The 27,567-nt window shown below is 39.8% G+C and overlaps 1 long non-coding RNA gene across 2 annotated transcripts in view; it reads left to right on the top strand.

Annotated features, from left to right (window-relative positions):
• The window catches only part of LOC309505165, a 58,474-nt gene that overhangs the window by 7,377 nt on the left and 23,530 nt on the right, over positions 1–27,567 (top strand). Inside the window, exon 1 of one of the 2 annotated variants that reach the window (XR_014208344.1) lies at positions 24,527–26,349. The exons of the other annotated variant lie outside the window; for it this stretch is intronic. This is a non-coding gene — a long non-coding RNA (uncharacterized lncRNA). Of the gene's footprint in view, positions 1–24,526; positions 26,350–27,567 lie in introns of those variants that run through there. 2 annotated transcript variants of the gene reach the window in all.

Here is a 27,567-nt window from a genome sequence, read left to right as displayed (position 1 = left end):
TGGCCTATCGTGGCCTTGTCCCGTGTGTGGCCCATCGGGGTCTGTGGTCCTCGAGGCCTTGGTTTTGTGTGGCTTAGTTGCCTTGTCTTATAGGCTTGTCTCTGTGTGGCATTAGCGGCCGTTGTGGCTCCTAAGCGGTCTCGTCTACATTTACATTTACATTTATTCATTTAGCTGACGCTTTTATTCAAAGCGACTTACAATTGCTATATATGTCAGAGGTCGCACGCCTCTGGAGCAACTAGGGGTTAAGTGTCTTGCTCAGGGACACATTGGTGTCTCACAGTGGATTCGAACCCGGGTCTCTCACACCAAAGGCATGTGTCTTATCCATTGCGCCACTACCACCCCCTTGCGCCACTACCGTCTATGTGGTCTCCCATGGCCGTGTGGCCTACCGTGGCCTTGTCCTATATGTGGCTATTATGGCCTCGTGGCTCATCGAGGCCTTGGTTTTATGTGGTCCAATGGCCGTCCGGTCTATCGTGGCCTGTCTCGTTTGAGGTCTTTTGCGTCTAATGGCCATCGTGGCCAGCTATATGTGGGCTATTATGGCCGTGTAGCCTGCATGGCTTGTCTGCATGTGCCCATCGAGGTATGTTGGTCCATCGCGGCCCTGTTATGTGTGGTCGAGCCGGCCTTGTGGTCAAGCATGACCTCGTGTTTATGTGCGGTCCATCGTGGCCTTGTGATCAAGCATGACCTTGTGTTTATGTGCGGTCCATCGTGGCCTTGTGGTCAAGCATGACCTTGTGTTTATGTGCGGTCCATCGTGGCCTTGTGGCCAAGCATGACCTTGTGTTTATGTGCGGTCCATTGTGGCCTTGTGGTCAAGCTTGACCCTGTGTTTATGTGGTCTATCACGACCTGGCGCCTCAATGGCTTTTATGTGCAGCCTATCAGGGTCAAGTGGTCCATCGCTGCTTTGTCTCTGTGGTCATCACGACCTTGCGCTTTATAGCTATGTGTGGTCCTTGGACCTTGTCTTTGTTGTCTATCACATCATGTCTATGCACAGTAATTTGGTATTATGGTCCATTTGAGGCCTTTTTCACGTTATTCTTTTAACTTTTCTTTCTCATTCCAGGAACTGCAGGATCCACGACTGGTGGGTACTCCTACTTACAGTTCTTTGGGGGTGGGCTCCGTCCCGGCGGAGGTATTCCTCCACCTATCTTTGGGGGTGGGCTCCGTCCCGGCGGAGGTGTTCCTCCGTCCCGGCGGAGGTGTTCCTCCACCTATCTTTGGGGGTCGGCTGCGCCCCTGCCTTCATCTTCAGGCGGGATTTGCAGATTCCGTTACCCTCGCATTGCTTGCTAAGGACGGGGCCTACGCCAAAAACTTTATCAAATTATGCTTGCTGAGCTATTAATAAATGTACACTTGTTATATCATTTTATCTCCCGAGTCTTTCTGGTAGAAATGTAAGCTTTGCGTTAAGTTCTGCCAGGAAGATTCAATCAGCGCGTCATGTATTAACTCACTTCTAACCAATCATGTGTTAACACTCTCAGTATAAAAGAATGGTACTTACATTCGTATGAGTTCGCAGATACTGACGGCGCCAATTACCTCCATCCTCCCCAACCACCTCCTAGATGGTCCTTTTCCTCCATCCTCCCCACCACCACCAGGATGGTCCCTTCCTTTACCTCCAGGGGGTCGGCTGCGCCCCTCCCTTCATCTTCAGGCGGGATTTGCAGATTCCGTTACCCTCGCATTGCTTGCTAAGGATGGGGCCTACGCCAAAAACTTTATAAAATTATGCTTGCTGAGCTATTAATAAATTTACACTTGTTATATCATTTTATCTCCCGAGTCTTTCTGGTAGAACTGACTATAAGAGTCCATCTTCGGAGTGCAATGCATGAATAAAATGTTTCCATTCTTTTTTTCCAGATTGAAAAAGTATTGGGATGTTGCATCCATCTGATCAATGCTTTGAAAGCGTGAACGGACCAGAGCCCCCTGTATTTTATGCCCCAGTAGATCCGCTAACTGAGCTTTCTTCTTTGAGCAGGCTTCTAAATAATGAATCTCACCAGTAGATTGAGCCAAATTTTGAGATTCAATTATCTCTTTTTCCAAAAACTCTAAAGAACGAGTCAACTTCTTAGTAACGTTGTGAGTGAACTGTTGAGTAAATTGTCTTATTTGTATCTTTCCAACATCCCACCACTGTTGCAATGAATAAAAGGAAGACTACTTTGTTCTGTGAACTTCCCAAAAATACTTAAAAGATTCCTTAAAAAAATTATCATTTAACAAAGTAGTATTAAAATGCCAGTATGCGCTTTTTGGTTTTATTGAGCTTAAAATAAGCTTACAGTGCACCATACTGTTATCTGAAAGCCTTACTGGTGTACATTTATTGTAAATACTAAGATGGTGATTAAAACTGAAAAATCTGTCCAGCCTAGCTAATGACATAACATTGTCACGTGTGTGAACCCAAGTGTACTGTCTCTCATTACCATTTAAAGATCTCCAAATATCACATAAATCAAACTTTTTAATAATCTGAATAAAACGCTTACGCGAAACCAAATGAGGCTCAATGTGATTTCGATCTAGACTGAGCTCAGTACAATTGAAATCACCACATAGGAACAATAAATCTTCAGGGCAACAGTTTTGTAGAGTTGAACAAAGTATGTCTAAAAAAAACATTCTTTCAACGGGTGCAGTTTGAACACATACACAAATAAAAATAAACACATAACCTTCAACAACAGCTCTAACTTTTAAAAGCCTACCTTTTACTATTTCATCAACATCATAAGGGATAGGACAAAAATTATTTGTAAATAAAATGGCAACTCCCCCCACTTACTGAAGTGTTATGACTTAACACAGGGATACCATCAAACTCCCTCACCCAGTCAACAGCACTTTTCAAGTCGCTATGAGTTTCTTGTTAAAAAACATCAATATTTTTTTGTTTAATTACTTCATATATTGTAGCTCTTTTTGTAGAATCTCTTGCACCGTTAACATTCAAAGTAGCTACATGCACATCACTCATAAATAATAAAAAAGAAAAGAAAAACCACCCAAATAGCCAAAAAACATCAGCCATTCTACTTTTAAAGTTAACAGACATCATTGTTTAAAGCAGTATTGAGATTCCTCACAATTTTCTTTAGTCGATAGACGTCTTTGTTAGTGAAGCAACTCTCTGCCATTAGGGTTCTTGTTTTCTCAACAAACTGTTTGATATCAGGAAAATATTCCTGCACACACACCTCTTTTATTTTTTGTTGATCTAAGCTAAGGAATAACTTATTATCATCAAGTCCATAATCCCGACCAATGAACTCCCCCTGAGAAAGTGTCACACTAGAGTCAGAAGACCCACCATCACTTTCTGTATCCTGATCCATATCATCTTGCACTTCACTTGTTTTACTTATTTTTGCATCAAATATTTTATTACTCTTCTTCCTTTTATGAGGCATTTTGAAAAAATGCTCTTCCTCCACGCAATCCGTCTCACATGCGTCTTGCAATATCACTGAACTATTCTCTAAAGTATTTTCATTCATTTAAATCTATCGACTACGTCGAACAGTCCCGTCGCCACTATTGCTAAACCACCGCTGACTCGGGGCTCCGCTCGGCTCCTCAGCGAAAAACAATTGGTGCGCATGCATCCACTTCCGTATTTATATCCACGCTGCGGGGCGGAGTGTGGATTCAAAACTCGCACGCCAATCTGTGCATTGACTCGTTTTATCAATACTTGAAGATGACAGGCTCCTTAAGCGTGATCCCAATCAGTTGGTACGTCCGACTACGTCTCCGTTCCCTCCTTCAGGGAACGAGGGTTATATACGTAACCAAGATGTTCAGTTTCTCTGGCTAATTTTATCCACTTCCACAGGAGTGATGTCCTGCAGGAGTTCAGTTCTCTGGCTAATTTTCTCTGGCTAATTTTCTCCACTGCCACATTAGTGATGTCCCGCAGGAGTTCAGTTTCTCTGGCTAATTTTCTCTACTGCCGCAGCAGTGATGTCCCGCAGGAGTTCAGTTTCTCTGGCTAATTTTCTCCACTGCCGCAGCAGTGATGTCACCTTGGCTCCTGCAGAAGATCAGTTTCTATCTAACCTTGCCTTCATTTTTTTAATGGCTCGTCAAGGTTGTTTCAGATCAACACCTGCAAGTGACCACTAGGTGTCACCGTTGAGACGGGTGTCGGATTGATTCGAAGCCTCGAAACAATATGGCACATTTGGTTCAACTGTTTCATTGCTTCACGAGGCCTCGATCTGGCCATCACTAATTTAAACAATGCAGGAAATAGATAGAGATGCTGGTCAGTCGTCGTGGGCAGAGAAGATGTAGAGCTCGGTAACGCAGGGTTTCAATGGGCAGAAATCCAGGCGACTCAGATGATCCTCAGGAACACAGAAGGCGAGAACCAGGAACAAAGTGTCAGGAACCGCAACACGGAGAGTAATCCAGGAGAACTCACAAAACGATTTGACAAAGACAGGACGAAATCACAGACAATAAATAGGAAGCTAATCATGAAACTCAGCTGCCGCTGATCCGCTCATCAGAACGATAATGAGCCACACCCACCACACAGAAACATACACACAACATAGCGAGGGCGAGTCAGTGAACCCATGAACCGTGACATTTCCTAACCAGAAATACGAGGGAAGTACTCTGGGTTCAGGCCAAAATACAGAGCTCGGAGCCCTCTCCTCAGAAAGCACGCCAAATACGCATACTATCGCAATACGCAATCTGATTATTTGTAAGTGTGAACTCGTGAAATGATAAAAGTCATTTATAAATAAAACAATTGTCTGATGGGTATGAGTACATGTACGTGTTTTTCTTAAGCAAGTTTCAGCAACAGGATTTATAGTGCCCTCCAGCTAAGCTCTGTTTAACACTTTTTTTTTAAGACAAAACACCATTAATTTTCATATACAGAAAAGCCCAATTCTGTTGGATTTATATTGTGATTTACCATAAAAGTGAACAGAATGTTGTCCTGTTGTTAAGTTGAAAATGCAGCCCAAGTTTTTAGCAGTTTGTTAACCACATGCAGGTGAAGTATGATGAACACTGCAAAAGAAACTAGAGAATATGAAGAAACTATGAACAAATGGAAGAACATAATGTATTATGCAGTATTTGTATAGGAGCATATACAATTATGACCACATTAGATATGTTTTTAAGATGGACATTTGAGTTATTCTTAAAAAAAATCATTTGAATAGGTTATGCAGCTGAATACTGTGAAAGGTCTGTATGAAAAAAAAGTAATATACAAAATAAACATATACACAAAACCTATATAAATAATATGAAACAAATAAAGTAAATACAGTACAAATTTTTTTTTTTAACAATCTCTAATAAACATGATTTATAGACAACGACATGAAAAGTGAATTGTACTGTTTTAAAAGTCTGTATATGAGTAAGGCATCACTATAAACTGGAAACACACATCATCTGTGTCGTCAGAGAATCCAGCCAATCGTGGAACAGCTGTAACACACAGTAACACGTCTGAGCGTGTTAACACATCTTAATGATTATTTCATAAATAAAATAAATACATTTAAAAATACTACACAGCCATACAAGACAGATTTATCAAATACACTGATAAATAAGATGATGGAAGGTAGAACATGTAGCTTTAAATTCAATAGGTCAGTGGTTCCAAAGTGGAATTACTTCTGATGAATTGTAAAAACAAACCACCTGGGCCCGTATTCATAAAGAATCTTAATGCAAAGAGTAGCTCCTAGTGACAAAATTCTAAGAAAATTCTTACAAATGTGGGCGTTTACTCTTAAAATTAAAGAAAAAATCCTAGTAAAGAAAAAAGTTATTCAGAAAGCATCTTAACCCTTAAAAGAGGTCTTAAGGTCAAAATTGTTAGGAGCACGGACGAGGACTTTTAAGAGGCTTAAGAGTTTCTTTAGCAGAGGAGAAAATGGCAGAAAGACGTAGAGGGAGAAGAAATGTGTTGCAGACAATGAATAACAGTGAGTTAATAAGACGCTATAGATTAGATCGTGCAGGGATCATGTTTGTGACTGATCTTATTAGAGACACGCTAATATTTCAGATACAGCGCAAATGCCATAGCGCCAGAAATGAAAGTAATCACTACATTACGATATTTGGCAACTGGGAAAATTCCATGTTTGATACATTAAAACCAACATTCAAACCACCACTTAAATAGACATGCCAGCAATCAGTGTAATTGGAAAGATTGGAACAATTTTTATCATTCTAAGCCAAGCAAATACCTTATAGGAAATTAACAGCATGGTAAATAAAAATAAAAAGGATTTATATACACATATATAATGTGTGTGTGTGTGAGTGTGTGTGTGTGAGAACGGTCAAATAGGAAAAATTACGCATGTAATTTCAAAGTGAAGGCTTAGAATAGACCCTATACTTAAAATCACTTTTTTTCCCCTTCTTGGACAACCAACCAATCACAGTCTTCAAAAGATTGTGTCATACATAGCAACGGGGTCAACCCCGCCTCCTTACTAAGATGAAAGTTTTTGTCTTTTCCTTACTCAGAGTTGCTCTCAGATCAGTCCCGAATTGCTCTTAAGCTAAGACTCCTACGTAAAAGTTTTTAAGCTAAATTAAGAGTTTTCTGAGAGGATTCTTAGAATCTTTATGAATACGGGCCCAGGTGTTGACTACCTTGAACATAAGTTGCTTAAGCCAATAGTTGCAATCATTGCTCCTATTATTGCTCATATAATTAATTTGTGTTTTATGGATAATATATGTTTGCAAGCATGGAAAATATGTAAAGTTGTGCCAATACCTAAAAATAAGAAAATGCCTTTGTCTGGGTCAAACAGTAGACCAATAAGTTTATTACCAATTCTCGGTAAAATAATGGAAAGAATTGTTTATGAACAGATTCAGTCTTATTTTATGAATAATGATTTAATTACAACTTTTCAGCATGCATATAGAGGAAAACACTCAACAGCCACTGCCCTGACTCAGATGGTTGATGACTGGTTCAAGGATATGGAGGAGAGGAAAATAATAGGTGTTGTAATGCTTGATTTCACTGCAGCATTTGATATAATTGACCACGACTTACTGTTAAAAAAACTGGAATATTATGGTTTTTCACGACCCGCATTATTATGGATGAAAAGTTATTTGTCAGATAGAAGACAATTAGTTTACTTTAATGGAAGCTTTTCAAAGGTAAGGGTTGTGGAACATGGCGTGCCACAAGGAAGTTGTCTTGGGCCGCTCCTCTACGCAATCTTTACCAATGACCTTCCATCTGTTTTAGATAAGGCAAGCATTTCAATGTTTGCAGATGATTCCACTATATATTTAGCAGGAACTGATATTGGTGATTTAAATATAAAATTACAAAGAGAGCTACAGTTAGTGGTGGACTGGATAAGGAGTAACAAACTGATTCTCAATGCATCCAAAACTACCTGTTTAGTGGTTGGAACTCCTTTTTCCTTACTTTCCAAACCGAAACTTGAACTCAGCATAGAGCAAAATTCTGTTGAGCAAAGAGAAGAAGCTAAACTCTTGGGAGTGATGATTGATAATAGATTGTGTTGGGACAGACATGTTCAGAAACTGTTAACTAAAATGGGCAACACTTTGTCTGTTATTAAAAGGTGTGCAAAACATTTTACACCACAGATCGTTAAACAAGTACTTCATGCTTTGTTTTTTTTCACACCTTGATTACTGCTCTGTGGTTTGGTCAAATACTTCATCAACTAATATAAAAAAACTGCAGGTGATTCAGAATAAAGCTGCACGTGTGGCTCTCTCATGTGGGTTTAGATCAAATGTTGATAAAATGCATGAAAGCCTCTCATGGTTTAAAGTTAAAAATTGATTGGTGTATTCACTAATGGTATTTTTATATAATGTTATAACAAACAAAACACCTTTTACTTTATATACAAAACTATCCTTTAGTACTGATACACATCATTATCCAACGAGGCATGCAGTAGGAGGTAGTTTTATTTTACCCAAAGTGAAAACCAAATCAATTCAACGTTCAGTCAGGTACAGAGCGATGTGTGAATGGAACTCTCTCCCAAATACTATCAAACAACAAAACACTCTGTATGGTTTCAAAACATCACTTAAGAAATATTATCTTCAAAGGAATTTAAATAGTTAATATTAATTTAATTTAAGGAGATACTGTTATAGGGTTCTTAGTTATCTTATTTTTGATATAGATCTATTAGGAATAGCAACATCTTATTTTTATTTATGTTTTTTTTTCTGATTATGGGGTTAATTGTATAATATGTATTTTTAAAAGTTGTGTAATGTCTTGTGCGTATGTGTGTAATGTGATGTCATAAATTGTATTGTCACATGGTAGATTGTAGGACCCCAGGAAGAATAGCTTTTAGCTTAATATGCTGAAGCTAATGGGGATCCAAATAAAACAAACAAACAAAACAAACAAACACGTCTGAGCGTTCAAAGGTGATAAGAGATTTAAACGTTGGCCGGATTTGTTCTAAGCGAGAGTAAACAACTCTCAAAAAGTAATCATGTAAATATGATCGGTTGTTGCAGGTGAAAATTCAGGCACATGCCTGAGCTTTCAGAAATAAAATTGTGTGCATATGAATCATAGAAACAGAAAATAACTGCCAGTGTGTGATCATATTAAAGTACACGTTTTTAAACAGTAGTCACAAACACATGCCAGGTATATATTGTAAATACTGCCTTGTAATTTACTGTTATTGTTCTGTTTGCTTTATTTTATTCTGAGGAAAGCTTCCCCATACATAAACTAGATATTAAAAGACCTGGGCCCGTATTCATAAAGATTCTAAGAATCCTCTCAGAAAACTCTTAATTTAGCTTAAAAACTTTTATAGGAGTCATAGCTTAAAAGCGATTCGGGACCGATCTGAGAGCAACTCTGAGTAAGGAAAAGACAAAAACTTTCATCTTAGTGAGGAGGCGGGGTTGACCCCGTTGCTATGTATGACACAATCTTTTGAAGACTGTGATTGGTTGGTTGTCCAAGAAGGGGAAAAAAAGTGATTTTAAGTATAGGGTCTTTTCTAAGCCTTCACGTTGAAATTACATGCTTAATTTTTCCTATTTGACCATTCTCTCACACACACACACACACACACACACACACACACACACACACACACACACACACACACACACACACACACACACACACACACACACACACACATTATATATATAAATCCATTTTTTTATTTACCATGCTGTTAATTTCCTATAAGGTATTTGCTTGGCTTAGAATGATAAAAATTGTTCCACTCTTTCCAATTACACTGATTGCTGGCATGTCTATTTAAGTGGTGGTTTGAATGTTGGTTTTAATGTATCAAACATGGAATTTTCCCAGTTGCCAAATATCGTAATGTAGTGATTACTTTCATTTCTGGCGCTATGGCATATGCGCTGTATCGGAGATATTCGTGTAATGAAGGTGGACTGGTTATTAAGTAGAATTGGTCATCGCCATGGTGTGTCGGTAAGAACACCGAGACAGGGAACCCATTTGAATGACTTTAATGTCCATCAAGTTCACTGGTTACATTGCAATAGTGTGTGTGGTCTAAACGAAGGAAAGAAGAAATAAATGACATAAATTAAGCGAGTCTAGGATAACACAACATTACCACATGTAAATTACCAGATAACATAACAGATGTAAAGCTGTACATGACACTGTAACACAATATACATAAATAATGTGAATCCTTAAACTTCTTGGCTTTATGAACCAAATCTACATATATGCATACAGGTCAATATACATTAAAGTGTACAGTTGACTGGTTCATCCTACATCTAATCTAACTAACATTTGTATTAGGCTGAAATATGCTACAATAGCATAAACAAGTTCACATAATGCAATACTGTTTACACAACACAGAGCCGCGGGTCTTTCGTGCATCTCTCTATCTTACATATAAACAACTCAGCGATTAATCTTGATCAGTAGCAACAGCAATATATGTAAGATGAATTAACACTTACTTTGAGTCATTGATGCACACAAATCTGGCAGGAATTGGGAACAAAAAACAACACACGAACCATCTCTCAACGATAAGGCGAAAACGAAACAAAAAAGTTATGTGCACGGTCATTTGACCAATGCTACGATGTGATTGGCTGTCCGTCAGCGTGATCGGGGCATGACAGCGTGATCGGGGCATGATCACTATGTCGGCTTATTAGTATATTTGTTGGATGGATAATATAGTTGTCCAGCAGATGGCACTGCTGACCTCCTCTTTATCAGCCGCCCCTACATTTGCTTTGCAAATGTACTTTCCATATTCTTTGTTAGTCTGTTGTAGGGTCATTATCTGGGATGGCAGGCAGTGTGATGAGACGAGAGACTGGTCGATGGTAGTGCTTGTTTTTTACCTCGATCTTTGCAGAGCGGACCCGGCCATCCGATCCAGGGTATGTGGTTATTACCTTGCCGACAGGCCACAGAGCACGAGGAAGTTGGTGGTCTATTACCATAACAACAGTCCCAGGTGTGAGGTTGCTGCAGTCACTCATCCATTTTTGACGTGGTTGCAGGGTGGGCAAGTAATTCTTAATAAAACTTGTCCAAAACTGATCTGCCAATACTTGTGAGTGCCGCCATCTTTTCCGACTAAGAATTTCAGATTCTGGGTAAATCACTTGTGGTAGTGATGCATCTGGCCGCCCCATCAACAGGTAGTCACCGGGTCTGGATCCGCTACATCGGAAGAGACATACCCCAGTGGTTTTGCATTGAGTATAGCCTCGACCTCTATAAGGAATGTTCGGAGGACTTCCTCTGTAAGGATCTGAGACCATACTATGGTACGTAGAGCAGTTTTAACTGAGCGAATTTCACGCTCCCACATACCTCCGAAATGTGGGGCATTTGGGGGGTTGTACCGGAACTGTATCTTCTGTTTTGCTAATTGGGTTTGGAGATGTGGACTCATGGATGTGAAAGCTGTCTGTAGCTCTTTATCACCTCCTCGAAAATTGGTGCCTTGATCCGCTAGGATTTCCGAAGGAGTTCCACGTCGAGCAACCATACGCCTAAGAGCCATCAGAAAGGAATCTGAATCCATGTTACTCAGTAGATCCAAGTGGACACAGCGGGTAGTCATGCACTTAAAAATGATTCCCCACCTCTTTTCATTGCTCCTCCCTCGTTTTACCTGGAATGGGCCAAAGCAATCTACCCCTGTGGAAAAGAAGGCTGGTTTCAGTAGGCGGACTCTGGCGGGAGGAAGTTCTGCCATCTTTGGTATGTTAGGTTTGGCTCTCCACCTTTGGCATTCGACACAGGAATGTTGATGGTGCCTTATTGCTTCTCTCCCTCTGAGGATCCAGTAGCATCTTCGCATTTCTGCGAATATCCTTTCTGGACCAGAATGACAGAGTTTGGTATCGTATTGCTTAATGAGGAGGCGAGTTATAGGGTGTTTTGGGTCCAAGACTATGGGATGTATTGTACTGTAACTTAAGTGGGTAGCTTGACGTAGTCGTCCTCCTACACGGATGAGCGCAGTCGTTTTATCTAACTCTGGTGACAATGTGAGCAGACGACTAGATGAAGGGATTGGCTTACCAGTTGTAAGAGCCTGGTATTCTGTTGGAAAACTGTCTAATTGGGCTTTCCGTAATAGGTCTGTTTCAGCCTGCTGGTACTCCAGTGATCTGGGGTCACCTGTTTTTCCCGTCGCCTCATGCAGGGATCTGGAGGTAGCTTCCAGGAGTTCCTCAAAAGTCGAGAACTGGGTCGCATCTGGGAGTGGTGTTACAGGATCAGTCAAAGTGAGGCCACAAAACTTTGCTTTACGAAGCTCAATAGGGTCCTCATTCAGTACAATGGGAGGATTTTCTGGCCATGATTCAGGTGGTAGGTAAAGGAAGTCAGGCCCCTTACTCCATCGATTAGGTTGGGATAATTCAAGCAAGGTTTTGCCACGTGTAATGTCATCTGCAGCGTTCCTCTCTGAATCTACATAGCGCCAACAATGACCTTCGGTAAGTTCTTGTATCTCAGTTACTCTGGTTCCTACAAAAACTTTGAATCTGCAGGACTCTGATTTCAGCCAGGTGAGTACTGTTGTTGAGTCACTCCACAAGAATGTGTTCCCGATTTCCAGTGAGAGCTCATTATGGAGTAGTTTGGCTAACTGTGCTCCAGTGAGGGCAGCGCATAGCTCAAGCCTGGGTATTGACTGTTGCCTTTTTGGAGATACTCTGGATCTGGCATGGACGAATGCCAGCTCAACTTGACCTTGCTGTTCAGTACGAGGTATGCTACTGACCCATAGGCTGATTCAGAGGCGTCGCAGAAGATATGAAGTTCTCGTTCCACCTCTGGGACATCTAGTGTGGCTGACACATAACACCGGGGTATAGTGATTAGTGGTAGATGTTCCAGTTCTGCTTCCCATTTTTGCCAGGCCTGCAGCAGCTCAGAAGGAAGAAGGGGGTCGTCCCATTCCCGTTCTTTCTCCCATAATTGTCTCACTAGGATTTTGGCCCTGGTTGTGAAAGGTATTATGTAACCCAAGGGGTCGTACTGGCTGGCGAGGACCCGGTATATGTTTCTCATTGTTACCTCATGGTAGGATAGAGGACGGTGGCGGTAATGTAGGGTGTCTGGTACGCAATGCCAGTTTAATCCCAGGGTCATTTCTTGAGGGTCTGATTGACTGCGGGAAATCCACAACTCAGTGTTTTCTGATCTAGCCTCTTTGGGGAGATGACTAATCACGGAGGCCTCATTGCTCGCCCACTGACGGATTTCAAACCCACCTGAAACCAGTAAGGACCTTAATCCATTGATTAGCTCACGGGCTTCAACTGAGGATGGAGTGCTCTGTAAACAGTTGTCAACATAAAAACAGCGTTCAACTGATTGTCTTCTCTTATCACCCTGCTGGCAATGGGTGAGAACGTGTTGCTGCAATGCAAATGTCGCACAACAGGGGCTACAGGTTGTGCCAAATGGAAGGACCTGCCATTGGTACACGTCCGGTGGGTTCCCAGGCTTTAGGTCCCGCCACAAGAACCTTAGAAGGGGTTTGTCTTTGGGGAGCAACCGGATCTGGTGGAACATCCCCTTTATGTCTCCACTGATGGCCACCCGATGTTCTCTGAAGCGGATTAACACTCCAAGGAGAGAGGGGCTCAGCGTAGGTCCAGGTAATAGCTGCTTGTTTAGATTGTCCCCATTAAAGGTGTACGAGCAGTTAAACACCACTCTATGTTTCCCATTGTGGGTCACAATATGGTGGGGCAGATACCATGATTCTGTAGACTGGGCTGCCTCTTGAGGTGGTATTTTAATGGCATAACCAGCTTTCTCCAGTTTTTGGATCTCTTCTTGATACTTGTTAGCCAATGGCAGGTCTTTAGCTAACCGACGTTCAGTGTTACGGAGGTGGCCCATCACAGCATCCTTTGGAGCATGTAACAGAGGCATGGTTTTAACTCTCAAAAGTGGAGAGGCGTATCGTTCAATTCCATCCACTTTCACTCGCACTGTCTGTGTCTCCAGCATATTCAATGCTTCTTGGTCTTGTTGTGACCTGATCACCATCTTTTCACTGCGATAAGGCAGGATGTCCATCTGCCATAACCTTTCAATTTGATGAAACAGTTCTGCAGATGGGGAACAGTTAGATGTGAACAGACATTGTGAGACTGGGAGTTGATCCTGCAGATGCTTGGAGGGGCCCTGCAAGGTCCAGCCGAGACGAGTTCTTATAGCGGCTGGACCCCCAGGTGGGCCCAATCGCACTGGTTCAATAGGGGTTATGAGCTCAGTATGATCTGAACCAATAAGCAGTAGGGGACAAGCTTTGACCAGAGGTGGTATTGGTATCCCTCTGAGGTGTCTGTACCTTTCCTGCAGGGTATTCACCGGGTAGTTGTATTCTGCTAGTCCAAATTGATCTGCTGTAAAGGCTCCATGGATGTTGAACTTTTTTCTTGGGTTACTTGGGGTGGATAAGCTGAAATTCACAGAAGTACCGTGCAATGTCCTGATGTCTTGATGCACCGTCCGTAAATTCAGTTGCTCTGGTCTGCCCTTTAAACCGAGGTGTTGTGCAGCCGAGTCGAGCGAAATGGTGCGCTCTGAGCCATCATCAAGTACAGCAAATGTGTCTAAAGCTTTGTGCTGGTGATGGAGGGTAACCTTAACAACTTTCAGAAACACTTTCCCACCACATCGAGGTTGGTCTAAATATAGAGTTTCTGTGGTGGAGTTGTATAGGTTATTGCTCTCACTGGTAACATCACCTTTCCTTTGGTTGATGTCGTGGAGTATGGAGAGGTGTTTGGCTTGGCAAAGGTGGCAAGGCCTCTTTAGGTCACAGTCTTTGGCCATGTGGGAACGTGCGCATTTCCAGCACCGTTTATTGTCTTTGATCCAGCCAACCATTTGCTCTTTGGTTAATGCTGTGAATGTGGTACATTGGCTAAGGTAATGTTCAGCACTGCAGTATGGACAAATGGCTTTGGGCTTGGTGGGTACTTTAAGATGAACTGCCTTGGGTTTGGTTATTGGTTCTATGACTTGTCTTTGTTCCACGCCATGCAATATGGTGGTGTGTTTACTTTGTCCTCGAAATGCTACCCTTAGATCTCGCTTTGTGGTCCCTGTCTCGTCAGTTGGATCAAATTCCATACAGTTAGCTTCTAGCTGCAGCCAATCTGCAAATTCGAGGAGGGAGAACTTAGTCTTGTCTGGGTTTCTCTTGAGGTGATGCCTCCTGAATTGAGTTTGTTGTGAACGAGGAAGACGATTCAAAAGACGTTTCACATTTGACCCACTGTGCAGTTCTTCAATCCCGTCCCCCTTTAGGGCTTTGAGCATGCCGACTATTGCTTGGACTCTGAGGGAAAAGTCGTCGAATGCTCGTTCGTCACCGGCACGGATAGGCGGCAGGCTCTCCAAAGTCTCTATTTCCTTCAGTACGAACTGGTAGGGACGACCATACCTTCTGTCAAGGGCTTGCAGGGCGTTAGTGTAAGGCATGACTGACTCTGCATGTGCTAACACCAGTCTGTGACCATTAGGCACCTTCACATGCTTAAGTACTTATAATGCTCTGGTAACTGTGGGTGAAGCAGGTTGTCCAGAGCGATCCTAAGTTCCACGTACTGAGCTCTGTCTTCTTTAATAAAATCTGGGAAGGTTGGGCCTTCTACTGTTGGAGCCCAGTATGATGAGGGATGGGAAGTGTAGGGTAGAACCTCAGCCCTAAGCTGAGATGTTGTAACTGGGTACACAGTTCTTGGCATCGGCTCAGACTCTGAAGCAAACTGCCTGTGTACTGGAAAGGCCTCTGTGGCTGATACTTGATAGAAAGGAAGCTGGGTTGTCGGGCTCGGCCTCTGTTCAGGATAAGGAGGCAATGGTTTCATCCAGGGCTCTTCTCTGTTGTGCACCTGGGTTCTGATGGGGTCTGACGGAGAACTGCTGCATGGTGAGGCGTACTGGTGCGCCGACAGGGTAGTCTCTCTACTCACAGGAGGTGGTGACTGGAAAGGAGTGTCTCTGATTTGGGTTTTCCTCAATACTTGTGAAAGCTCCTCAAAGAAAGCAGGTTGGGGTTTGGCAGGCTGTGGCCAAGGATGACGATTCGAGCAGACATCGGATATCAACTGTCCCTTTTCCACTGATTTCAGGATCTGGGCTCTAGGTGTCTGATGCCGGGATGATGCTTGTGAGGAGTGAGCAGATGCTTGAGGAGTGCTGTGTAGCAGGACTTTCTCCAATAGTTCTGTTTGGCGCCTAGCAGTCTCGCTCTGCTGCTTAGTAATTTCCATTATTTGCAGCATAAAGTCCTCTGATGAACCAGCTGTTCCGAATGGCTGGTAAGAGGAGATGGGTGTTGAAGCCACAATTACCTTCTCTTTAGGTCTAACAGCCTGTCCTGATGGGTTCCCAGCATAGTCGAGCACGTAATCATCTAGGTAAACAGGCCTCTGAATTGCTCTTTGTGGACGGCGGGATGAGGCAGGAGCAGACTTTGACATCGCCGACTCTGGAGTTGCCATGGTAATGACCTGGATCCGGCTCGAAGGACCAATTTTGTAATGAAGGTGGACTGGTTATTAAGTAGAATTGGTCATCGCCATGGTGTGTCGGTAAGAACACCGAGACAGGGAACCCATTTGAATGACTTTAATGTCCATCAAGTTCACTGGTTACATTGCAATAGTGTGTGTGGTCTAAACGAAGGAAAGAAGAAATAAATGACATAAATTAAGTGAGTCTAGGATAACACAACATTACCACATGTAAATTACCAGATAACATAACAGATGTAAAGCTGTACATGACATTGTAACACAATATACATAAATAATGTGAATCCTTAAACTTATTGGCTTTATGAACCAAATCTACATATATGCATACAGGTCAATATACATTAAAGTGTACAGTTGACTGGTTCATCCTACATCTAATCTAACTAACATTTGTATTAGGCTGAAATATGCTACAATAGCATAAACAAGTTCACATAATGCAATACTGTTTACACAACACAGAGCCGCGGGTCTTTCGTGCATCTCTCTATCTTACATATAAACAACTCAGAGATTAATCTTGATCAGTAGCAACAGCAATATATGTAAGATGAATTAACACTTACTTTGAGTCATTGACGCACACAAATCTGGCAGGAATTGGGAACAAAAAACAACACACGAACCATCTCTCAACGATAAGGCGAAAACGAAACAAAAAAGTTATGCGCACGGTCATTTGACCAATGCTACGATGTGATTGGCTGTCCGTCAGCGTGATCGGGGCATGACAGCGTGATCGGGGCATGATCACTATGTCGCTTATTAGTATATTTGTTGGATGGATAATATAGTTGTCCAGCAGATGGCACTGCTGACCTCCTCTTTAACAATTAGCGTGTCTCTAATAAGATCAGTCACAAACATGATCCCTGCACGATCTAATCTATAGCGTCTTATTAACTCACTGTTATTCATTGTCTGCAACACATTCTCCCTCTACGTCTTTCTGCCATTTTCTCCTCTGCTAAAGAAACTCTTAAGCCTCTTAAAAGTCCTCGTCCGTGCTCCTAACAATTTTGACCTTAAGACCTCTTTTAAGGGTTAAGATGCTTTCTGAAATACTTTTTTCTTTACGAGGATTTTTTCTTTAATTTTAAGAGTAAACGCCCACATTTCTAAGATGTTTCTTAGAATTTTGTCACTAGGAGCTACTCTTTGCATTAAAGGAGAACGTGGTAACTTTTTTAACTTAATAAAACTGTCTAGAAATCATTTGGATGGTTAAACAACCTGTTCTGGTGATATTGGTGACTTTCCTCGCTCCCCCCAGCGTTCCCAGGCGGAAAACCAACCTTGCAACTTGCGCACTGCCGTCCCGGCAAAGTGAAATTGGAAGTCTCGTGAGAAGCGAGAACTAGAACGAGAACGAGCGCGAAACACAAATTGCTTTACGGCAATTCGACATAAACACACACGCATGTATGATGTATTACCAGATTACCCACCTCGGTAGACATAGCTCCACGCGATACAGTTGGCTTGCTCCGATCAAAACAAACGCACATGAGCAGCGGTAGAGAGGGGGAGGAGGCCGCCGCAAGTGAGTTTTTTACGACTGTGTTGTGAAATATACGCCCCCCCACAGCTGTAGGGGGAGCTCGTGGGGAAAACATGCGACAACAAAAGGGAAAATCAGCGAAGAAGTGACTAGAGTTCGCTAGAGTTACAGAGTTCTCCTTTAAGATTCTTTATGAATACGGGCCCAGGTCTTAACTTGACGATTTTTTGTGCTTGAAATGTGTCAGATTTTAAGGCATTTTTATGTTTTGTGTGCTTGTATCAAAAGTCTGTTATATAAATGTAAAAAGTTCAAAACTTCATCAGACCTGTGTAAATATCCCTTTTGCCTCATGGTGGTGCTGTGGAATTATGGAACAGAATCAGAAAAAGAAAAAGTTTGTAAATCAGTTTTAATGTGACACCCGTGCTCTTTTATGTTATTACATGTGCTTTAATTTTCTTTAAATATATATATATCATTTTTTTTTTTTTTGAGCTGTTTTTCTCATTATTAAGCCTTGCTTGGAGCAAACAAATTTTTATGTTAGATTTGTGTCCAAAATTGTGTATTTTGCACTTTTGCTTTTCCAACTGTTTTATATCCTTTTCTTTTTTTCTGCTATATCTGTTCTCACAAATCAAGCTATATTTCCTCTGATGAGCTCAAATGGTCAAATTTGATTGCAGTTCAGCAGTTTTACCTTTTTTTCAGCCATTCCTTCCTCCTCAACCAGAAACAGATGGAAAATCAAACATCCAATGTAGGACGGAAGCTGTCTTTTGCATGCCAATCCTTCATTACCATTATGCTCTATCTGCAACCAATTTTAGTTAATGCCACCTATGTGCATACAGATGTTGCCAGGACAGAGCCACACAACCTCTTGCTCCCAGAAATCTTCTGTCCAATCAGTTTATAATCAAAAGTCTCTGACAGATGCTGCATGGTGAGCAGACCTTTCAAACACATTGCTGTGATGATTTTATGAAATGTTGTCAAGCCTACAGGTGAGTTCTCATCCTCTGGGCCCAGTTGTGCAAAATAAATAAGGATTCTGAAATCTGATTGATTTTATTTGAAGTGACATAAAACAGCACAAACAATACACATGTTTTAAAAAAAAAATTTTTTTTTTTTTTTTTAACAACTCACTGTAGCTGTGTCCGCCGGCATTTTGTCAGTCAAAAATAGTCGATCCACGAATTCAACGTAACAGGGAGGAGAGTAGATGGAAAGCTCCTAAAGCTTAGTTCCATATAAATTCGGATAATTTGTTTTGTCGTTAGTGAAAATCAATATTGACCTTGTATTTGAAAAAGGATCCTCATATAAGAAACAATACAAAAATTCAGAGTCAGTTCATTCGCATTCGGAGATCGACTATTTTTGACTGACAAAATGCTGGCGGACGTGAGTTGTTCAAAATCTTTCTTTTTAATAAACTCTGTTACCCTTTAATGTTAGTTAATAAAAATATCATTGTTTGTTCATGTTAGTTCACAGTGCATTAACTATAACAAACACAACATTTGATTTTAATAACGTATTAGTAAATGTTGAAATTAATATTAACTAATATTAATAAATGGTGAAGAAGTATTGTTCATTCTTAGTTCATGTGTAAGGTACCATAGATAACATGAACTAAGAATGAACAATACTTCTTCAGCATTTATTAATCTTAGTTAATATTAATTTCAACATTTACTTCTTTACGGGATCTTTACGGGATGTGTGTTAACGCACACACATGGTTCCAGAAAATCACTGGCAGTGTGAATGAACCAAAATCAAACGATTCTGGGACAAATCCCAGGACACATTATCAGTGTATTTCAACATTAATTAACTGACATTAGGTTACCTAATAAACCTTTCAGTTCAGTTTATTATTTTTATTATTAGTCCCTATAATACAATTCCAAAAAAAATTCTGTCAGTATACAGTAAAACAAAAATATTTCATTTGAACTGTCATTTATCACTGTATATAAAATGTATCACTGTATTAACATTTTTTTTTAAAACTGACTGACTGACTTTATCACTGTATATTAATGATGATGACACAATCATCATAGATTAACTAGTCAAAAGTAGTTTCTAACAATTCAAATAAAAACTATTAATAGTAAATAGTAAGCATGACACCCCACACATACTATTCTAGTTTGAATCTGTATCGGGGTGATTCAATCTAATGTTGCTTTGAAAAAAAGAAGAAAAAAAAACGTAGTAAACATAGAAAACTAAAAACATAGTAAAACCTGATTAACCTATTTGTACAACTGATCCCATGGTTTAGCTGGATCATTCAGAGCAGTGATAACTTCTTCTCTGCATGACTCCCCCGTGAGTTTCAGGCAAAATGCAAGCATGCACATAACAACAAATGAAATGTTAACTTATTCAGCATGTTTAAGTATGTCATCAACCCCCCTCCTCACCCACTCTCTCTCTCTCTCTCTTTAGAATTAACATTCTCTACATCCTGGCTGTGATAGCTCTGCAAATAATGCATATTTAAAGTGTGAGCCAGCATGGATAAACTGTGTGATTCTTAGAACAGGGGGCTAATGTTATACTTCCTTAAGTGTTTTACTGTCTGATGATACAGCTGTCCTGTTGGCAGATGGTTTGAATCCTCATGTTCCTACTCCCCCTTGTTGAAGCTTTCAATTTTCTTCTGGCTGACGGCTGTCAGACAGATCAGGAAGCAGAGAACATTGGTTCTGGTTGATCTGGTGGGGCATGTGTGTCCAATCAGTTCAGTAAAAGGCTTTCCCCAACTTCCATCATTCACACACACAAACGGTCATCTGCCTAAGCCAGTGTTTCCTCACGTATGTGCTAATGCTTTTAATTTGTTTTTATTGCTTTTTGCAGCTGGCCCTGTCACTTTCCCACTTTCAAAGCATCTGGAGTAAACACTGTTATTCTGAACACATCCCTGCACCAAAGCCCTGAGTGCTCATTCTGCTCTCATGTCTCAACCTCACAAGCTCAGAGACAGAGAAAAGAGTTTATGCATACAAATTGACTTTGACTAAACTTTGTCTAAAATAAATTTGACTTAACTTTGGTTAACGAACTTACCTACTCAGTAGGAAGTCTTCTCATATGGCAATGGTATCAGAATCGTGGAAGCTCAAAATCACTTTTCAAATTGCCAACACAAAGACAAACAGAGCATATCTGATAAGAAGATGGTGTCTGTTCAAAAGTAGTCTGATTGCATTTTGGAGTGGATCAAATCTTGAAAACGGGTTGATCAAAAGAAGAAAAAAAAAGGTTTATGAAATTGGATTAGATTATGTAATCCAATGTTGGTTTTGATCTGGATCAAACCTTCAGTATATGTTGTTCAACATATTTTGCACTTGATTTGTTTAACTATTACGAGAAAGTAGATAAAGTGGGGTACAATGGGCTAAAAACGCACTAGTGTAAAAGGCTTCTTTGGTTTGATTTTCCTCTAAACCCCTTGACGGCACAAAATCTTGCTTCAGCACTTGTGGAAATTTGTCTGATCCTTGATGTGATCGCGGACATCAGCGCAAAGTTGATTCTGTGCTAATTTGATCTAATATTTTATTTTTTATTTTTATTTTTTATGTTCCAGATTGAAGTAGCAAATGAGAATCACTAAAATTATTGCATACAAAGGTCTTATTAATGATTTTCAGTTTTGTTCAAGGTAATTAAAGCAACAGTTTTTCAATAACTGAAAAAAAAATATGTAAAAGTATGGTATTTGGGGTAAAAAGCGCAAAGGCACAATAATTAACATGATAATAAATATCTGGCTGACTTTTCCATTTGTTGACATGACATGGTTAGATTCAGATGGTAAATATCATATATATAATTGGGTGTCCATCTTAGAGATAATCACCACATTTATATCAAAACCATCATATTTAATGTAATATTCAACAATATTATTGATCTACCTGCATTGACACCATTATATGAGAACTGGGGCCCGTTCTTCGTACGTCACTAACTCAGTTAGCTGGATTTGATTGTTGGCGATTTGGCATGATCTTAGATTGTTTGGTTCTTCGACGCTCATCCTGGACTTGCTGTCATAGCAACAGGTCTGTAAGCTTAAACCTGCTCGGGAGCAGGCTTATTTCATGTTAACAGGATTAAACTGCGGCTTCAGAAGCGGAGCTGATACGGGAAGTCCAGCGCAGCACGATGGTGCACTTTCTGAGATTTTTTTTTTTTTCTCGTGACTCATGAGATTGTCGTTTACATTATTAATTTGTTGGAAACGCACATATATTTTCGACTTGTCGGAGTCGGGCATTAACTACAGCACAAACTGTTTGCATTGCCCTTAGATTATTTGCGAGTGGCTCTTTCCTTTACACTATTGGAGATGCGGAGAACTTGATGGAAAGTGCTGTCTGTCTTGTCATTCGGAGTTTAAAAAACAGTTTTAGGTTTTTTAGTGGCATTTCCAAGCCACTTTAGACCCAATGTTGTAAAGCAGTTTTTTTTAAAGTTTTTTTTTTTTTTTTGGCTATCATAATTTTTTATAAAGATCATGCAATCATGACCATGCCGATTACAGTATATGTCACTCAGGCTTCACTAACATGATTGGTACCATAGACTATAGGCTAGACCATAGACTGCCATCAAGGCCTCAATGAAGGGGATTATGTGAACAGAAAGGGGGTTCACAATGTAAATGTGCAGCCCAGTTACTATTGTGATTCTTAATATTCCAGATTAGTGATATTATATCAAATAAAATAAAAAGGCAGTTGACTAAAATCTTCCAGATCACAAATGTGAAAGCAAAATGGCCAGTATCTGTGCATGACTTAAGAATTTTCAGAGATTCACATTTATGCATTTGAAAGTGGTAAGGAAAGTTCCACAATTAAATATCAAGCTCACTGTATTACATACACTTATGCTGATCCTAACAGAACTGCATTTTTTCATAGGTGATTATGACATGTTCCTGTCTGCAGACAGGTGTTTTATGACCCCATTCCCTGACCCAAACCAGTTAATGCAGCTCTAGCCAGGACAAGGGCACACAATGAAATGAACTTTGGCTAACTAAAGGGAAGATTTCAGTGTCTGAAAAGTCTGAGGGTTGCACACCTGACAGGGCCTGTGACATTGTTGCATGTGCCATATTACACAACATTGCCACACAAAAAAACAACAACTTTTCATTAAATGTTTAATAAAATACAAATATGCTTAGTTCCTTGAGTTTTATTTCAATTGTTCTTTGTAAAAAGAACTGTGCTCAAGTGCCTGCAACAAGAGATATTAGACACATGCCTCATGCAACAAATAAAAAGGAAAAGTTGGCTATACACTGCCCACCTGTAGGCCTATGTCTCCTCTGTCTGTGCTAGATGTGGAATCCTGCAACTTATATTGCAGCCATAAAGCATACAAGTATAAATTAAGTAAAGTTATTTATGCACTTGCAGATAGGCTAGTTCCTCCATATGACAGTTATCTGAGAGGGTTTATTCACTGTCCAGTGAAATGGAAACAAATGGACATTACAGAGTCTTATACATTCTTTCCTTTGGAAAATTAGAAAATGTCCACTTACTGCACATATTTCAGCCACCACTTTCTTGGGAACAGATACAAGTGTTGGTGTATTATGTAAAAGTGCACAAAAGAGGAAAACACAATGTCATTAAAATGAACTACACTCTGAAAAAATGTGATCAATAACTCATGGCAAAATATTTGTACATTAACATAAGTTTATCAGTTTTCACTTTCACAAGTCAAAGCAATTCATCATTACTCAAGATTTAACAGTTTAAATGACTATATGGCCTTAATTTAATGCAGCAAAAATTATTTTACAGTGTAGGCTACTAAGATCTTTTCTTTTCTTTTTTCTCAGCCTTTTTCTTGGTTGCTTTTATAAACAGACAACCATTTATTTATCAGTGCCTTTTATAAAAGAGACTATAATATAACTAAAAATTACCATTATGTAGAATATTTTTGTACTTCAATTTTATTTGTTTCCATGTTCTAGTGTGGTGACTCTGACATTACAATGAACAAAGTAATTATGCAATTATTAAAATACAAAAATATAGGCTAATAAGTGATAAAAACATCTAACATGGCCACTTCAAATGGATTTAAATTGTCTGCTACTTTTTGCCAGCCCTCTCTCCTGGCTTTTGCAGACTTTGAGGTGTTCCCTGGCGTTTTGATTAAACATTAAAATTCAGAATAAACTTCGACTAAATAAACTTGCTCTGCTGAGGAGAAAAACTGAGCCCGCTCTTAGGCCACGCTGAGCAGCCAATAGCAGCGTTGCTGATCAATGTTTCTATCGATACATATCCCCTTTTAAACCAGCTCATTGAACGCGCAATTATCTCAGATAACTCAATCCAGCTATACTAATCATATCCGGCAAGTGTGTTCGAAGAACCTAATTAGCCAGATCATGATTAGCATGATGATATCATCTTGGATGTGTAATTTGATCTCGGATGTTTTAAGCAACGTACAAAGAACGGGCCCCTGAACTGAGCTGGACGATGACACACTAAAAATATATATATATATATGTATGTCTAAACATAAGATTTATGTATTTGAATTGCATATAAAATTTCCATCCATTTGGATTACATAGTTTTAACATAAACCAATCAATAATCTGAATGTGATTCATATTTTTAAGTCATAAATAAATTAAACAGATAAGATTTATGTAATTGTATTAATAAACTGAATGTGACTCATTTGTCAGTCATACGTAAATTAAACGGGTAAGATGTATGTAATAGTACACAGAAAAACGCCCATGTTAAATTAACACTGCTCAGTGTTCATATGTGTGCACACTACAGAGTTAACCCTCTGGAGTCTGAGCGTTTTTTTGGGCCCTGGGGGTGTTCTGACATGCTCTGACATTTGTGCTTTTTTCAGTTGCATATAAACATATTAATGGCAAAGGTGTAAATTCACTCTATATAGCACAAACAGGACTACAATAATATGTGAGCCACATGTATGTACATGTTTTCATTTTTGAGAGAATAATGTTTATGCGTGGTTATCGAAAAAACAAAAAATTAAAGTTTTTGAAATAAGGCCACAAAACACATACTAAATATGTGGCAATAAGACTTTTGACTAATGGATGTCGTCGCCTATAGTTTTTTCTTCAAAATTATGTGAAAATAGTCTTGCTTTATCGTTCACATAAAACCATACATTGATTTAAATTGATGTAAAACAGGTTTTGCTTGGAAAGCCAATATGCGAGGGGGCGTGAACGAGGAGTGGTTTACACCTTAGAATACAATGTCCCACCCACTCTGCATAATGATGAGCCATTCACTCAGGTGTGACACAGTGACTGAGCCACAATGCGAGGACAAAAGATATATTTAGAAGAAGACTTATATTGACCATTTAAGATTTTGCTTACATCTATCTTGTAAATATGTTTTGCTATTTTATTAAAACGGTTACAATTAGGCTACAACAATAATTACAATTTCAACAATATTTCAAGTGTACTCTTTCTTTGTAAAAAAAATGATTATAGGCCTACATTTTATCTATGTATTCATTAGTTTGAATATAACCAACATTGGAACAGCTAACATCTTAGTTGATGACTTTATTTTTGACAAAAATAGTATTTTATATATAGAAATTGCTAAACAAAAGCTTAGTTGATGTGGCAGTATATTCTACAGTAAAAACTGTACCCAAATCTAGTCAACAAAATGTTGTCTTTCATATTTCGTCTGACTGTAACGTTGTTTTCATGAAATATTAGGGCATATTGTTAATTTGCAGTTTAATACGTTGCTTATACAAATAGCCTACATTTTATTTCAACATTCAGTCGATGTTTACTTATCTCAGTATAGCAATGCAGTTTGCTAAAACATCATCATTCATTCACACACGCGATTTAAATTTAAACTGTCTTTGCCAGCTGTGGTAAACAGCGCGCATCTCTGCCGTTTATTCATTCATAAACAGAAACCCACGTGAAGAAATTCACGTGAGAAGGAAAAAACTTACTAGTATTCCTCAGCTCGCTCCTCGATATACCCGCACTTCTGAGGGACATTTTCCATTAGTATTATTAGCGCTGCAAGACGGTGTAAACAAGTAATGATCTAAATAAACTTGTGTGTTTTCTCGAGCTGATGGGGGCGTTCACAGGATTGCCTCAGCCATTTGCGTTTGAATAGCGCGCGCTCTCCGTGGGCGGGGCCGATTATAACGTAATGAGCTGAGATAAGCTCGACTGGAATCGCTCTCTTTTAATACAGATTTCACAAGATGAGAATATTTGTTTTTTATATAAATTACTTCATTTAAAAGAAGAGAATTCAAGCTTCATGCCTGTGTGTCTGTATGTCTGTTTGACTGAGTATTCGCTGAGTTATTGTTAATTTTCGGACGCGTTTCAGAATGGACTTCACTGGCAGAGAGAAGGCAGAACTCGCTTCGTGTTTATTTTTCTTTATTTGGCAAAAAGCACAACACTTTGTTTTTATTGTGAGTATACACAAAAATAATACACATTTAACAGAATCGATTGATGTATGAAACTCCTATGGAAAATCAAAGTCAACAGAGTATTTATGAGTTTCTTTTACACTAATAAAAAAAAAGCGAGCTGGTATCGCCGGCGATACCGTAGACCTCAGGGGGTTAAAGTACCATTGAAGCAGTGTTGAAGTTAATGAGATAATTAAGTGGTGATTGAGCATTAATTATGAACACCTGCTGTTAACAAGCAGAATCACTGAAGGAAAGAGAAACGCAAGAACTACAACTGACTTCAGCCACAGCCTTAGATGAAATCAACTGAAGACAAAAGAAGACATTGCATCTCTCAAAATCTCAGCAGAGGAGGATTAAACAACTCAAACAGCATTACCAGCTTTACTTATTACTAACCAGATTTACTTTATTTAAAGCAGCACTCAGTAGCTTCGGGACTTCTTCGCTGTATTCTCGCTTTTTGCTCGCAGGTTTCTCTCTAGAGCTCCCCCCACAGCTTCGGAATAGATATTTGACAACACTGTCGTAAAAACTCGTTGGTGATTCTCAGACACCAGAGGCTATAGATCAACGACATCAAAGCAGATGGGACGTTCTTTAAAACGTCTTCTTCATTCGGGTTCGAACAGCGTGAGGGAGCGCAATAATGACCGCATTTTAGCAGATTTCTTTTGGCCGTAAAGCAATTGTTTACATCGCGAGACCTGATATCACGCGAGACTTCCTGACGCAGCGGCCGGCGGCCCGCCGGCTCAAAGTTGCAAGTGCGTATTTTCCGCTCACGGGCACCAGGGGGGTGCGAAACGACCACCATTCAACCCGAAATAAGTAATATAACCATTCCAATGACTCCGAAGCTGTTCAGTTAAGGTAAAAAAAGTTACTTAGTTCACCTTTAATTTCCGTTTTAATGAAATCAATAGTTGTATTTTAAAGTCACCATGATGGTGGTTAGTGTTTGCTTTAGTTGGGCTCTTGACCCTTGGCTCTTTAATATAACATTTTCTCTGGCTGCTATGATTGTGTGTTTATAAAGCACATTTGTTGTAGCAAAAAAGCCAAGAAGGTTTTCAAGGTTTCAAGCATCAAGGTTTTCTCCAGAGCAGCTAGATATATAAATTAACTAAATTAAGAATTAACTGATATTTTTAATTCTCTATGCTCAAACATCATAAATGAAATTGCTCTGCTCAGGCTTAAAAGGCCCAAACTTAGATCTCAGCCTTGGTTTAATAATGAAATGCGTGCCCTTAGAAAGACCTGCAGGAAAGCTAAACGTAGGTGGAAGAGAGACAAACTGCAGGCTTCCTATGAAATGCTAAAAGACACGCTCAGCAGTTACCAGCATGCAGCTAAAGCAGCTA

The sequence above is a fragment of the Leuciscus leuciscus genome (genome assembly GCF_965113295.1).
Source record: "Leuciscus leuciscus genome assembly, chromosome: 8".
NCBI lineage: Eukaryota > Metazoa > Chordata > Actinopteri > Cypriniformes > Leuciscidae > Leuciscus > Leuciscus leuciscus.
The sequence above is the reverse complement of the archived record's forward strand: the minus strand, read 5'-3'. Positions and strand labels throughout refer to the sequence as shown.